The sequence below is a fragment of the Triticum dicoccoides genome, chromosome 2B (assembly GCF_002162155.2).
Source record: "Triticum dicoccoides isolate Atlit2015 ecotype Zavitan chromosome 2B, WEW_v2.0, whole genome shotgun sequence".
Taxonomy (NCBI): Eukaryota; Viridiplantae; Streptophyta; class Magnoliopsida; order Poales; family Poaceae; genus Triticum; species Triticum dicoccoides.
The window spans coordinates 371994549-372011238 of NC_041383.1; positions in this window are offsets into that span (position 1 = coordinate 371994549).

Sequence of the window (16690 nt, forward strand, 5' to 3'; positions counted from 1 at the left end):
GATCTGCTATAAATCAATATGTCATCAAAGTAAACTACCACAAATCGTCCAATGAAAGCACGTAAAACTTCGTTCATTAATCTCATGAAAGTACTAGGTGCATTAGTTAACCCAAAAGGCATGACTAACCACTCATATAATCCAAACTTAGTTTTAAATGTTGTTTTCCATTCATCCCCCAATTTCATACGAATTTGATGGTATCCACTACACAAATCAACTTTGGAGAATATTGTAGAGCCACTCAATTCATCAAGCATATCATCTAGCCTAGGAATAGGATGACGATAACGAATAGTAATATTATTAATGCCTCTACAATCAACACACATACGCGATGTACCATCCTTTTTCGGCACTAGAATAATAGGAACAGCACAAGGACTAAGGGATTCACGTATATAACCTTTGTCGAGCAGATCTTGTACTTGACGCATAATCTCCTTCGATCCTCTAGATTGGTACGGTATATGGCGCACGGTTTGGCAGTGAAGCACCGGGAATTAAGTCAATCTGATGCTCAATCCCTCGAATAGGCGGTAATCCCGGTGGCACGTCTTGTGGAAAGACGTTAGCGAACTCCTGCAAAATGTTAGTGACAGCAGGAGGCAAAGAGGAAGGCACGTCCTCGAATGAAAATAATGCCTCTTTGCACACAAAAGCATAGCAAACAGATTTGCTGAAATCTAGCTCATCAATATCAGATTTAGTGGCAAGTAAACATGCACTTTTCAATTTAATTTCAAAAGCAACACTAGATGGTTTACTATTAGGCTTCATTTGTTGCTCAAATTCTTTTGCCACAATATGATTTTCACTCTTATTTTTCTCCTGTTTTGCTTTATTAGCTCTATTAATATCATCTTTCAAAATGGAATCAGGAGTCATAGGAAGCAAAGTAATATTTTTATCCTTATGAACAAGAATATACTGATTGTTTCTACCATGGTGTACAGAATTTTTATCAAATTTCCATGGCCGGCCAAGTAATAAGGAACATGCTTGCATAGGTACCACATCACAATCAACATAATCAGCATATGTAGAGATACTAAAATGCACACGAACAGTACGTGTTACCTTAACCTTGTCGCTGTTGTTGAACCATTGGATGTAGTAAGGATGTGGATGTGGTCTTGTGGTGAGAGATAGCTTCTCCACCATCTCCATGCTAGCCAAGTTGTTGCAGCTCCCTCCATCTATGATGACGCGCACAGAACGTTCCTTCACAACTCCCTTTGTATGGAACAAATTGTGCATCTGATTTTGCTCAGCTTGTGTGACCTGCACACTCAAAACACGTTGAGCAACTAAACATTCATACCTGTCAGCGTCTTCAGGAGCCATGTATTGCGTGTCATGATCAGAATCATCTCCACCATGTTCTTCACGTGTAATAAGAGCCAAAGTCTCCTCATCATAGTCACTAGCGGACTCATACCCACCATCCTTAGTAGCAATCATCACACGCTGAGATTTGCATTCTCTCGCATAATGACCTCTTCCCTTACAACGACGACAAATAATATCACTTGTGTGCCCTATTGATGCCATGGAAGGAGAAGAGCTCTGTGTAGGCCCGGCAGGTGCGCTCTTGGCAGATAGTGGTGGTTGTGCCTGCTTTCTTGTATCACGGCTGGAGGTAGCAGCTGATGGGGGTGCTGGTGTAGTGGAAGTAGAGGATGCACGCGGTGTCCATGATGAAAGTCGACCTGCAGAAAAGTTAGTTCACGCCAATGCTTGTCGATCCTGCACTTCACGTTCAGCTTTACAAGCAAGATGGAATAAACAAGTGATATTAGTATACTCCTTATACTCTAGAATGGTCTGAATCTCTCTATTTAATCCACCCGTAAAACGTGCAAGCATAGCTTCATTCTCCTCAACAATACCACATCTAATCATGCCAGTTTATAATTCCTAATAATATTCTTCTACAGAATTTTTTCCTTGTCTTAAACGCTGCAATTTTTGAAGCAATTCACGTTGATAATATGGTGGAACCCAACGAGTACGCATAGCAGTTTTCAAAGCAGCCCAAGTAGCTGGAATAGGATATAATCTACAATGTTCAGACCACCATACACATGCAAAACTAGTGAAAGCACAAACAGCAGCAGCAACCCGTCTCTCCTCGGGATATTGTAAACATGTAAAACGTTGTTCAGTTTCTAACTCCCAAGTAAGATATATATCAGGAACATATCTACCCTCAAATGATGGAATATTCAATTTCAGTTTAGGAATATGGACATCATCTCGTACCTGAGGTGGTGGTGCAGGCCTACCATTACGAATATATACCTGAGGTCGACCTGCTGGTGGTGGTGCTGGTGGCTGCACGTAGTTCTGATTTTGATCAACCTCATCCTCATAATCGCCCACATACTCATCATCCTCCTGGGTACCAGCAGCAGCAGTAGCACGAGCCAAAGAAGCATCAACAACAGGAACAACAGCACCAGAAGTTTGTCCATCCTCAATAGGAACACGCTTCGCTCGTCCATACCGATTCGGAAGGAGGCGTTGTTGTTGTTGTTGCAGAGGTGCGATAGGTGCAGCCGGCGGTGGTTGTGGAAAACGCGCGAGCAATTCATTAAACTTGCTATCAAGCTTTGTTTCGAACGTCTTCTCAATGCCATCTATCTTCTCCATGGCGTCGTCAAATCTGTTTAGCACATCTTGCACCTGTCCACTCATCATTTGCTGAAATTTATCATGGAGCTGTTTGTTCGTCAGGTTCTCCCAATCAGTCTCATCGGCTTGTGATCCTGGCATGGTTAGCAGCAATAGAAACACAAAATAATATGATTCTACAGAGTACTAGGAAGCGGTGGTGGTGGTGGTGTGTCACAAATCCTTCAAGCGAATCTCAAATTCTTACCAGTTCTTACCCAGCAGCAGGTGGTGATCGGCAACCGTTGTAGTCAAAACTCTCAAAGCTTGGATAGAGCGATTACCAGGGAGAATCAAACGCACGACGTAGATGTATGTGGAGCTGGGAGGGCTTATAATATGGTAGCAAAAAGGGTCAGCAATAATCAATTCAGAGATGCAAAGTTGAATAAACGCTTAACGACGGTACTGTGCTGGTCCTAGGCTAGACTGTGCTAGAGACGCGAGCCTAGAACACTAACAAAATCACGGCGCTGCACGTAAACAAGGGAGGAGCACACTCTGAATTTTTCTCACTTTTTTTGCACTTTTTTCTCTCTTTTTTTTGCTCCGCAACAATTTTTTTTCGAAAAAGTCTACAAATGGTCTAGAAACTGCCTAGCCAGAATTTTCCAGACTTAGTTTTTTTTTAAACTGGAGCTATTTTTCTACTGCGGGTAACACGAAAGTTCGGGAGTCCTTCTCTATCATGACTCAGAGTATGGCATGATCTGGAAGTCGAAAACAAAGCAACAAATACTGGACTCGGACTAGGACTGGTGGCGGAGATGAATCTGGTGGAACTCGGACTCGTGGCGGAGATGAATCTGGTGGAACTCGGACTGGTGGCAGATATATGTTGCAGGTGGACTCGGATTGGCGTGATGGAGGTGGATATGTGGTATATGGCTGCGGTGATGTCGATGGTGGTAGATGGCAGCGGTGTTGACGATGATGGTATATGGCAGCGGTGATGACGATGGTGGTATATGGCAGCGGTGATGACGTTGGTGGTATATGGCAGCGGTGATGATGATGATGCGGCGGTGGCGTGACAACTTGTGAACAGAACTCGAAACTCTAAAGGACTAGACACTAAGACCAGCAACTAGACACGACGATGCAACCGCAAATTCAACAACGCAAATACAGAAAAGGTTATGCAATGGCTCAGACTGGTTCAGATATGATGAACTAACCCTAATTTTTTTGTGGCTTTTTTGTGGACTATAGGTATGAAGAAAAGACTCGATCTAAACTACGAAAAACTGTAAAATCTCACCGAGCAACCTGGAAATCTGATACCACTTGATAGAGGCAAAGGTGTCCCGTCTTTCGATGAGATGATGGATATCGCTTTGGTGGAAGTCGACTTTGACGAACCAACTACGAACGTGCGAGGACGTCACGACTTAGCAATCGCTAAACCAACTCTAAGAGGTTATTGACCACGCCAAAGCCCGATCAACCTGACCACGAGTGACTATTTCCTGCGAGCAAACGAAGAACAAGCAAGAACTGAATTTGCAATCTGGATATTGCGAATATAAGATGAAAGCTTTATTGATCAAGGTGGGGTTCTGTGACGCCTTTGTCTGGTCGTTGAACACAAACGAAGTACACGAAGTTGCAGCTATGGCGAACTTTAATCTAAACAAAACCCAAAGTCTAAACGGTGCCCTAAGGGCTGTATATATGGAGGACGAGAGGGGGAATTTCGTGGCCCTTGGTGGAGGGGTCCGAAATCAACCCTATCTCTTGTTTCCCCACACATACGGACTCTAAAAATAGCCTATACTTATGTATTTCAAAATTACATGGGCCTGGCCGAATAAAAAGGTGACGCAGCACCTATAATAGCCTCTGGACAAAATTTATGAAGTGACATCTTGTATATTTCGTCGAAGGCTTCATGCACTCGTTATGGTGGCTTCAAAGACCTGAAATCATCACTTGTAACTCCGTTCTTGTTCCCCTTGCGCATGCCATTATCTCCATGCTTGTTCTTGCTCCAATGTTCATCCTTCTCCAAGCTAGACCCTTCATTTGTAAGCAAAACAAATGTATCTAATTTAGGCAGCATCATATTCTCATGAACATTAGGATCATTACCAAGAAACGAAAGTACCTGGTAATTTAGTTGGCGTGCGCGAGCTCTAGTAATTGGTCCAGTATGTATAGCAGCAGGGGCTGTGGGTGTGATGAGGACATGACTACCTTGGATACGACCAAAAATATTGCATACATGCATATTTGTCAGGTGATTTCTAGTGCAAACTACTCAATAATCTATTTATGCTATCCAGAACAAAAATACTTCACACACTTTTGTGTTTTGTCTAATTGCAGGTGTATGGGACATTTGTACAATTCATGTATGAAGATAAGGGAGAAAGAGATGTTTAAGTGCTGTTCAAAAAGTTCTCTCACGTCACTTTTGGGCCAAGAGAAGATAGAGTCCAAGTCTCTCACGTTCTGGATTCAGATTCGGACTGCACAGACATACCTGACTCAAAATGCCAACAACTTTTTCATACGGACTTTGAATTGGGTGATTCTTTTTTTGTTGGAATCTAGATTTTGTGCTCTTTCCAGCCCAACTGGATTCACCTTCAAATGCGTCCGGAGCGTTGAGATATCGACGAAACAATCAGACGCTGCAGCTGAATCCGAGTCAAACAACAAGTCCAAAGGTGTTGCATCACCTCCACTTGGGCCCATGAGCCTTGTACGACCTAGGGTTGGTTTTAGGATGCCTTGGGACGTTCTCCCACCTCCTTGGCCGCCACCCCTTCCTCCTATATAAGTAGATCCATCTAGTAGCTTTTTCCTTGGGATTTGTTTAGTTAAAAGTTAGCCATTGCAACTTTGTGTACTTCGTTTGTGTCCAACGACCAGACCAAGACCGCTTACGGATCCCCACCTTTATCAATACTTCATATATACTCGCAATATTCAGATTGCTTTTATCATATTCTTGCTTGTTCTTCGATTGCTTGCAGGAATAGACCTTTGTGGTCAGGTTGATTGTGCTCCGGCATGGTCAATAACCTCTCGAAGTTGGTTTAGCGATTGCTAAGGCGCAACGTCGTGCATGTTTGTAGTCGGATCGTCAAAGTCATCTTCACCAAATCGATAGTTATCATCTCATCGAAAGATCGGGACACCCCGCCTCTATCAAGTGGTATCACATTAGTCACACCACTGCTGCATCATTATCCCTTCCGCTGTCCACCATCCCATCCATCAATTTTCACCATGTGTTACGCACTGTTCGTTGTCATAATCATAGTTGAGGTCATTCACATCTTCGCCTGATCCAATCTGCATCTTATCTAGTTTGTCTTGGAAAGAGGGAGAGAAAAAGATAGAGAAAAAAAAAGAAAAAAAAGAGAAAAAAAAAGTCAGAGAAAAAAAGAAAAAGAAAAAAATGTGAGAAAAAAAGAGAGAAGAGAAAAAAACAAAATTCGGATCTATCTAGACTCAATCTCGTAGTTGAATTCGGACTGGAATCTGTTTTGTGCACTGTTCAGTAAAAAAGGCATAACTTCCTGATACGAACTCCGTTTTGGCTCCACAAGTACTCAAATTAAAGCTAGCGACTAGACGCATCTGAATAGTTGCAAAAGCTAGTTCAATATTTGGCGTCTCAAAATCAGCTTCTAAATAGGTCTTTTTGCCCTCTGAAGTTCGCGCATATAGTTTGTTCCAGTTTTTCAGGCCAGTTTTAGAATTCTTTGACTCCTCATATCAATTCAGAATTGAGTGATTCTTTTGCATTGGAAAGCTTGAGTTAGTAGCAAACTTTTCAAGAGGAAAGTTGGAGAGAGAGTTGTTATATATCCTGCTTGGCAGTTGTTATTCATCATTATCTTTACTGCCGTTGTGATCTTCACTTATATCTTGCTGTCCAGAGCTACTTATTCTTCATTGATGCTAGTTGTGCTATGCAGTGACCTCATTAGTGTTCTAGGCTCGCGTCTCTAGTCCGGTCTAGCCTAGGACCAGCACAGTACCGTCGTTGAGCGTTTATTCAACATTGCATCTTTGAATTGATTATTGCTAATCTTTTGCTACCATATATAGCCAACCTAGATCTACATATTTCTACACCGTGTATACGTACGTTCCCCTAGCAATCGCTTTACACAATCTTCAGAGTTACTTGACACTGCTGGTTGCCTGTCACCACCTGCCGCATGGTAAGAACTTGTAAGATATTGATATTTGCTTACTGTGAGCACGTTACAACCACATCCTAGTAGTACATAGGAACATTATTCTCGAATTTTGTTTCTTGTTTCTACTAATCATGACAGGTACCGGAGATAGAAGTTTTTGGACGACGAACACATCTTCACCATCACAAGAGTTGGGACAACACACACAAGCACATGGTCAGGTTATCTCTTTACCATCATTTGAGGGTAGATTTAATCCTGCTATTTATCTAGATTGGGAGCTTGAAGTAGAACAAGTTTTTAGTTACCATGACTTTTCTGAACTTGAGCGAGTACGAGCTGCCACTAGAGCATTTACTGGTTTTGCTTCTGTTTGGTGGAGTGTGCATTCTAAGAAAAACATTGATAACCAACCCACAACTTGGAAAGATTTGAAACATGTAATGAGACAACAATTTTTCCCTCCTTACTATCGTCATGAATTTGATAGAGGCAAAGGTGTCCCGTCTTTCGATGAGATGATGGATATCGCTTTGGTGGAAGTCGACTTTGACGATCCGACTATGAACGTGCGAGGACGTCGCGCCTTAGCAATCGCTAAACCAACTCTGAGAGGTTATTGACCACGCCGGAGCACAATCAACCTGACCACGGGGGTCTGTTTCCCGTGAGCAAACGAAGAACAAGCAAGAAACTGAGATTGCAATCTGGATATTGCGAATATAAGATGAAAGCTTTATTGATCAAGGTGGGGTTCTGTGACGCCTTTGTCTGGTCGTTGAACACAAACGAAGTACGCGAAGTTGCAGCTATGGCGAACTTTTAATCTAAACAAAACCCAAAGTCTAAACGGTGCCCTAAGGGTTGTATATATGGAGGAAGAGAGGGGGAATTTCGTGGCCCTTGGTGGAGGGGTCCGAAATCAACCCTATCTCTTGTTTCCCCACACATACGGACTCTAAAAACAGCCTATACTTATGTATTTCGAAATTACATGGGCCTGGCCCAATAAAAAGGTGACGCAGCACCTATAATAGCCTCGGGACGAAATTTATGAAGTGGCATCTTGTATATTTAGTCCATGGCTTCATGCACCCATTATGGTGGCTTCAAAGTCCTGAAATCATCACTTGTAAGCCCGTTCTTGTTCCCCTTGCGCATGGCATCATCTCCATGCTTGTTCTTGCTCCAATGTTCATCCTTCTCCAAGCTAGGCCCTTCATTTGTAAGCAAAACAAATGTATCCAATTTAGGCAGCATCATATTCTCATGAACATTAGAATCATTACCAAGAAACGAAAGTACCTGATAATTTAATTGGCGTGCGCGAGCTCTAGTAATTGGTCCCGTATATGTAGCAGTAGGGGCTGTGGGTGTAACAATAGTATTGATGTCCTCATCAGTTGGGGACTAAACTGCTTTTAGACCATTTGTAGACTTTTTCGAAAAAAATAGTATTTGGCACACCATGCAAGCGAATAATTTCACGAAAGAACAAATCAGCAACATTAACAGCATCATCGCTTTTATGACATGGTATAAAGTGTGTCATTTTCGAGAATCTATCCACGACAACAAATATGCTATCTCTCCCCTTCTTTGTTCGAGGTAAACCTAAAACAAAGTCCATAGATATATCCTCCCAAGGAACACTAGGTACAGGCAAAGGCATATATAAACCATGAGGATTGAGTCGTGACTTAGCTTTTTGACATGTAGTGCATCGAGCAATAAAACGCTCAACATCCCGTCTCATCTTTGGCCAAAAGAAATGTGTAGCAAGTACGTCCTCCGTCTTTTTCATGCCAAAGTGTCCCATTAATCCTCCTCCATGCGCCTCCTGCAACAACGAAAGACGAACAGAGCTAGCTGGAATGCATAGCTTGTTAGCACGAAACACAAATCCATCGTTAACGACAAACTTGTTCCACATTCTTCCTTCTTTACCATTCTGCATTACATCTTTAAAATCAGCATCATGCACATATTGATCTTTGATGGTCTCCAAACCAAATATTTTGAAGTCAAGTTGTGAAAGCAAAGTATAGCGACGAGACAATGCATCAGCAATAACATTTTCTTTTCCCTTCTTGTGTTTAATGACATAAGGGAAAGTCTCAATAAATTCAACCCATTTAGCATGTCTACGATTCAGTTTAGCTTGGCTTTTAATATGTTTCAAAGATTCATGATCAGAATGTATAACAAATTCTTTGGGCCATAAATAATGTTGCCATGTTTCTAAAGTCCGAACAAGAGCATATAATTCTTTATCGTAAGTAGAATAATTCAGACTAGGCCCACTCAATTTTTCAAAAAAGTATGCAACAGGTTTGCCATCTTGTAATAACACACCTCCTAATCCAATTCCACTAGCATCACATTCAAGCTCAAAAGTCTTATTAAAATCAGGAAGTTGGAGTAAAGGAGCATGTGTCAACTTATCTTTCAATACCGTGAAGGCTTCTTCCTGTGCGGTACCCCACAGAAAAGGCACATCTTTCTTTGTAAGCTCATTGAGAGGTGCAGCAATGGTGCTGAAATCTCTCACAAAACGCCTATAGAATCCAGCGAGGCCAAGAAAACTCCTCACTTGTGTGACCGTTTTGGGCTGCGGCCAACTCTCAATAGCTTCAATCTTGGCTTTGTCAACTTCAATTCCCTGTGGAGTAACAACATAGCCAAGAAAAGATACTCGGTCGATGCAAAAGGTGCACTTCCCAAGGTTACCAAACAAACGTGCATCATGTAGAGCAATAAAAACAGCACGTAAATGTTCCAAATGTTCTTCCAAAGATCTGCTATAAATCAGTATATCATCAAAATAGACTACCACAAATCGTCCAATGAAAGCACGTAAAACTTCGTTCATTAGTCTCATGAAAGTACTAGGCGCATTAGTTAACCCAAAAGGCATGACTAACCACTCATATAAACCAAACTTGGTTTTAAATGCTGTTTTCCATTCATCACCCAATTTCATACGAATTTGATGGTATCCACTACGCAAATCAACTTTGGAGAATATTGTAGAGCCACTCAATTCATCAAGCATATCATCTAGCCTAGGAATAGGATGACGATAACGAATAGTAATATTATTAATGCCTCTACAATTTACACACATACGTGATGTACCATCCTTTTTCGGCACTAGAATAATAGGAACAACACAAGGACTAAGGGATTTGCGTATATAACCTTTGTCGAGAAGCTCTTGTACTTGACGCATAATCTCCTTCGTCTCCTCTGGATTGGTACGGTATGGTGCACGGTTTGGTAGTGAAGCACCGGGAATTAAGTCAATCTGATGCTCAATCCCTCGAATAGGCGGTAATCCCGGTGGCACGTCTTGTGGAAAGATGTCAGCGAACTCCTGCAAAATGTTAGTGACAGCAAGAGGCAAAGAGGAAGGCACATCCTCGAATGAAAATAATGCCTCTTTGCACACAAAAGCATAGCAAACAGATTTGCTGAAATCTAGCTCATCAATATCAGATTTGGTGGCAAATAAACATGCACTTTTCAATTTAATTTCAGAAGCAACACTAGATGGTTTATTATTAGGCTTCATTTGTTGCTCAAATTCTTTTGCCACAATCTGATTTTCACTCTTATTCGTCTCCTGTTTTGCTTTATTAGCTCTATTAATATCATCTTTCAAAATGGAATCAGGAGTCATAGGAAGCAAAGTAATATTTTTATCCTTATGAACAAGAGTATAGTGATTGTTTCTACCATGGTGTACAGAATTTTTATCAAATTGCCATGGTCTACCAAGTAATAAGGAACATGCTTGCATAGGTACCACATCACAATCAACATAATCAGCATATGTAGAGATACTAAAATGCACACGAACAGTACGTGTTACCTTAACCTTGCCGCTGTTGTTGAACCATTGGATGTAGTAAGTATGTGGATGTGGTCTTGTGGTGAGAGAAAGCTTCTCCACCATCTCCATGCTAGCCAAGTTGTTGCAGCTCCCTCCGTCTATTATGACGCGCACAGAACGTTCCTTCACAACTCCCTTGGTATGGAACAAATTGTGCCTCTGATTTTGCTCAGCTTGTGTGACCTGCACACTCAAAACACGTTGAGCAACTAAACATTCATACCTGTCAGCGTCTTCAGGAGCCATGTATTGCGTCTCATGATCAGAATCATCTCCACCATGTTCTTCACGTGTAATAAGAGCCAAAGTCTCCTCATCATAGTCACTAGCGGACTCATATCCACCATCCGCGATAGCAATCATCACACGCGGAGATTTGCATTCTCTCGCATAATGACCTCCTCCCTTACAACGACGACAAATAATATCACTTGTGTGCCCTGTTGATGCCATGGAAGAAGGAGAACGCTGTGCAGGCCCAGCAGGTGCGCTCTTGGCAGATAATGGTGGTTGTGCCTGTTTTCTTGTATCACGGCTGGAGGTGGCACCTGATGGAGGTGCTGGTGCAGTTGAAGTAGAAGATGCACGTGGTGTCCATGATGAAGGTCGGCCTGCAGAAAAGTTAGTTCGCCCCAATGCTTGTCGATCCTGCACTTCACGTTCAGCTTTACAAGCAAGATGGAATAAACGAGTGATATTAGTATACTCCTTATAGTCTAGAATGGTCTGAATCTCTCTATTTAATCCACCCAGAAAACATGCAAGCATAGCTTCATTCTCCTCAACAATACCACATCTAATCATGCCAGTTTGTAATTCCTGATAATATTCTTCTATAGAATTTTTCCCTTGTCTTAAACGCTGCAATTTTTGAAGCAATTCACGTTGATAATATGGTGGAACCCAACGCGTACGCATAGCAGTTTTCAAAGCAGCCCAAGTAGTTGGAATAGGATATAATCTACAATGTTCAGACCACCATACACATGCAAAACTAGTGAAAGCACAAACAGCAGCAGCAACTCGTCTCTCCTCAGGATATTGTAAACATGTAAATCGTTGTTCAGTTTCTAACTCCCAAGTAAGATATATATCAGGAACATATCTACCCTCAAATGGTGGAATATTCAATTTCAGTTTAGGAATATGGACATCATCTCGTACCTGAGGTGGTGGTGCAGGCCTACCATTACGAATATATATCTGAGGTCGACCTGCTGGTGGTGGTACAGGTGGCTGCACGTAGTGCTGATTTTGATCATCCTCATCCTCATAATCTCCCACATAATCATCCTCCTCCGCATCAGCAGCAGGAGCCACAGAAGTATCAACAGCAGCACCAACAGTTTGGCCAAACGTAAGAGGAACACGGCTTGCTCGGCGGAGGTCTGTTTCGCGACGTGGAGGTAGTCGTTGTTGTTGTTGTTGGAGAGGTGCGTTAGGTGCAGCGGGTGGTGGTGGTGGAAGACACGCGAGCAATTCATTAAACTTGGTATCGAGCTTTGTTTCGAACGTCTTCTCAAGGCCAGTGATCTTCTCCATGGCCTCTTCAAAATTGTTCAGCACATCTTGCACCTGTTCAGTCATCATTTGCTGAAACTTATCATGAAGCTCCTTGTTCGATAAATTCTCCCAGTCAATCTCGTCGGCTTGTGATCCTGGCATGGTTAGCAGCAATAGAAACACACAAGAATATGATCCTACAGACTACGAACAAGTGGTGGTGGTGGTGGGTGTCACAAACCCGTCAAGCAAAACTCAAATTCTTACCAGTTCTTACCTAGCAGCAGGCGGTGATCAGCAACCGTTGTAGTCAAAACTCTCAAAGCTTGGATAGAGCGATTACCAGGGAGAGTCAAACGCATGACGTAGATGTATGTGGAGCTGGGAAGGCTTATAATATGGTAGCAAAAAGGGTCAGCAATAATCAATTCAGAGATGCAAAGTTGAATAAACGCTCAACGACGGTACTATGCTGGTCCTAGGCTAGACTGTGCTAGAGACGCGAGCCTAGAACACCAACAAAATCACGGCGCGGCACGTAAACAAGGGAGGAGCACACTCTGAATTTTTTTTCTCTTTTTTTTTGCACTTTTTTTCCTCATTTTTTTTTGCTCCGCAACAAATTTTTTTCGAAAAAGTCTACAAATGGTCTAAAAACTGCCTAGCCAGAATTTTCCAGACTTAGTTTTTTTTTGAAATTGGAACTATTTTTCTTCTGCGGATGGCTCGGAAGTTGGGGAGTCCTTCTCTATCACGACTCGGAGTATCGCGTGATCTGGAAATCGAGAACAATGCAACAATTAATGTACTCGGACTAGGACTGGTGGCGGAGATGAATCTGGTGGAACTCGGACTGGTGGCGGAGATAAATCTGGTGGAACACGGACAGGTGGCGGATATATGTTGCAGGTGAACTCGGATTGGCGTGATGGCGGCGGATATGTGGTGGCGTATATGGATTCGGATTGGCGGTGAATATGTGGTGGTGGTATATGGCAACAACGACGATGATGATGCGGTGGTGATATATGGCAGCAGCGACGTGACAACCTGTGAACAGAACTCGAAACTCTAAAAGACTAGACGCTAAGACCAGCAACTGGACACGACGATGCAACCGCAAATTCAACAAAGCAAATACAGAAAAGATTATGCAAGGCTCAGATTGGTTCGGATGGGATGAACTAACCCTAAATTTTTTTTTAGCTTTTTCGTGGACTATAGGTATGAAGAACAGACTCGATCTAAACTACGAAAAACTGTAAAATCTCACCGAGCAACCTGGAAATCTGATACCACTTGATAGAGGCAAAGGTGTCCCGTCTTTCGATGAGATGATGGATATCGCTTTGGTGGCAGTCGACTTTGACGATCCGACTACGAACGTGCGAGGATGTCGCGCCTTAGCAATTGCTAAACCAACTCCGAGAGGTTATTGACCACGCCGGAGCACGATCAACCTGACCACGAGGGTCTATTTCCTGCGAGCAAACGAAGAACAAGCAAGGAACTGAGATTACAATCTGGATATTGCGAATATAAGATGAAAGCTTTATTGATCAAGGTGGGGTTCTGTGACGCCTTTGTCTGGTCGTTGAACACAAACGAAGTACGTGAAGTTGCAGCTATGGCGAACTTTTAATCTAAACAAAACCCCAAAGTCTAAACGGTGCCCTTAGGGCTGTATATATGGAGGAAGAGAGGGGAATTTCGTGGCCCTTGGTGGAGGGGTCCGAAATCAACCCTATCTCTTGTTTCCCCACACATACGGACTCTAAAAATAGCCTATACTTATGTATTTCGAAATTACATGGGCCTGGCCCAATAATAAGGTGACGCAGCACCTAAAATAGCCTCGGGACGAAATTTATGAAGTGGCATCTTGTATATTTCGTCCAAGGCTTCATGCACCCATTATGGTGGCTTCAAAGTCCTGAAATCATCACTTGTAACTCCGTTCTTGTTCCCCTTGCGCATGGCATCATCTCCATGCTTGTTCTTGCTCCAATGTTGATCCTTCTCCAAGCTAGGCCCTTCATTTGTAAGCAAAACAAATGTATCCAATTTAGGCAGCATCATATTCTCATGAACATTAGAATCATTATCAAGAAACGAAAGTACCTGGTAATTTAGTTAGCGTGCACGAGCTCTAGTAATTGGTCCAGTATGTATAGTAGCAGGGGCTGTGGGTGTAACAATTGTATTGATGTCCTCATCATCAAGGAGATGATGATTGCCTTGCGACGAGCCGGCGTGGACGACCCCATTTCGATGAAGTTCCACTTCATGATGGGATTACACAATGACATCTCAAAGACCATCTTCCTCGAGAACTACAAGTCCATCGACGACTACTACATTGGTGCTCTCAAGGCGGAACAAGAACTCATGAAGGCCAAGGCTTCTCTCCCCCAAGCAAACTTCGCGGCGACCAAGCTCTACGACAAGCATGAGGCTAGTACCACCAAGATGTCCAAGCCCGACGAGCTCCAAGACGATGCTCCCAAGTTTGACTTCACCGCCATCCCTCTTTGTGGCATTGATGGTGCCAAGTCTACTTCGACTCTTCTTCAAGACGGTGCGGCGACGAGTACGACTAAGGAGACCCTCAAGGACCAAGCTTTGGAGGCGAGCGACAAGGTGGCGAGCAAGGATGATGCTTCCATCTTTGGAGGCGAGAGTGATGATGTGCCATCTTCGGCCTTCATCTACGGCGACGGTGACGAGATGATCGAGCATGGGATTTTCCCTTCGGTCATGGAGGAGAGTGATGATGTGCCATCTTCGGCCTTCATCCACGGCGACGACGACGAGATGGTTGAGCATGGGATCTTCCCTTCAACCACGGCGACGTATGATGACTTGAGTGACTTGTGCCACCATATTGAGAGTGAGAGTGACTTCACCACTAGCCCCATATATGATGAGTTGCCACAATTCCCATGTGAGGAGAGCCACAACCCCCACCACTTGAGTGAGATGAGTGACTCCACCATACGTGAGTTTGAGTGCACCTATTTTGAGGGAGTGAGTGAACCACCACATAGAGAGAGTGAGATAGTTGATAGGTCTCATGAGGCCATTTGCATTTCTAACAACTTGACCTCTACCTCTATTGTGTCTTCTCGTTTGGTGCTAGGTCCCATTTATGATGACGCGTCGATCCTCGACGACTTCGTCCTCCCTTTGGACAAGATGATGGCCATGGTGGATTATGATGCACCGCCCACATGGTTCCATCAAGATGATGATGATGACCACCATTTGGTCTTTCCCACCTCACCTACACCACTTGAGTGGAAGGACAAAGGTAACAAAGGTGACGGTGATGCTCTAGTCCCACTAGTGGACATTCTTGACATTGCTTGCTTGCATGATGTTGATCCACCTATTGCCATGCTTCATGCTAGTATGATTTCCCCATGTGATGATTTGCCCATTTATGATGAGTATGATGATTCTATTGTGGAGTCTATTAGTTGTGATGCCATGTTACATAGGATTTCTTGCGACAATTCTTTAGGTCACATCATGTTTGATAACCCGCTTGACTTGTCATATGCTATGCATGAGATCAACCCTATGTCTTATTTGCAATCTCTTCATAGTGACTATGCATATGCCATTAAAATAAACCCAATTTGCACATATGGCATAGATGACAAGCCCATGGTTATTGGCATTTGTTTCTCTTGTGATGATATTGATATGCTCCCTTTGCATCATTTATCTCATATGCCATGCCATGACCACCTAGCTTCGGATATGCATTGTTTTGGATGTTGTCCCTTTTCTCCATATGATGTTTCCGATATTGCTCATGAGTTTCCTCATACATTTTAGGAGATTTTGACCCATCCCATCCATTGCATGATCCCAATACTTGTGTGCACCATATGCTCCCCATGAATAAACATGCTTTTGATGTGCCATATACTTGTTTGCTCAATTTGTGTCCCCATCGTGTCATACATAATAACTATTCTTTCATGATGGATGACATGTTCTTATACCATGCATCAAATTTCTTTGAGCGATGCTTATCTTGTGCTAACTCACACGTGCACATACACATCATGATGGATGATGTGTACATTTACCACACACACAATTTCTTTCGTTTGTGTCTCTTTTGTGTAGGTACCCATGAATACTTGTCAACTTCGCAATCCCACGAGTTGACAAAACGAGCTCTTGAGAGCAATGACGATTTGGGTTCCCGTGGACTGTCCTTACCACCGTTCCCTTCACGCAAGGACTACGCGCAACTCCTCTACTTGGCTCTCACACGGCTATGGGCCATTTACCACTTCTCACATTATGCTCATTTTACCGTGTTCACTTTGCATGCTATGCTTGCTTCTATGCCTTTGCCATGCAATTGTGACCCTTGTTTGCATCTACCCATGATTCTCCATTATAATATTCCTATGTGTATTTGCATGCTTGGTGGAGA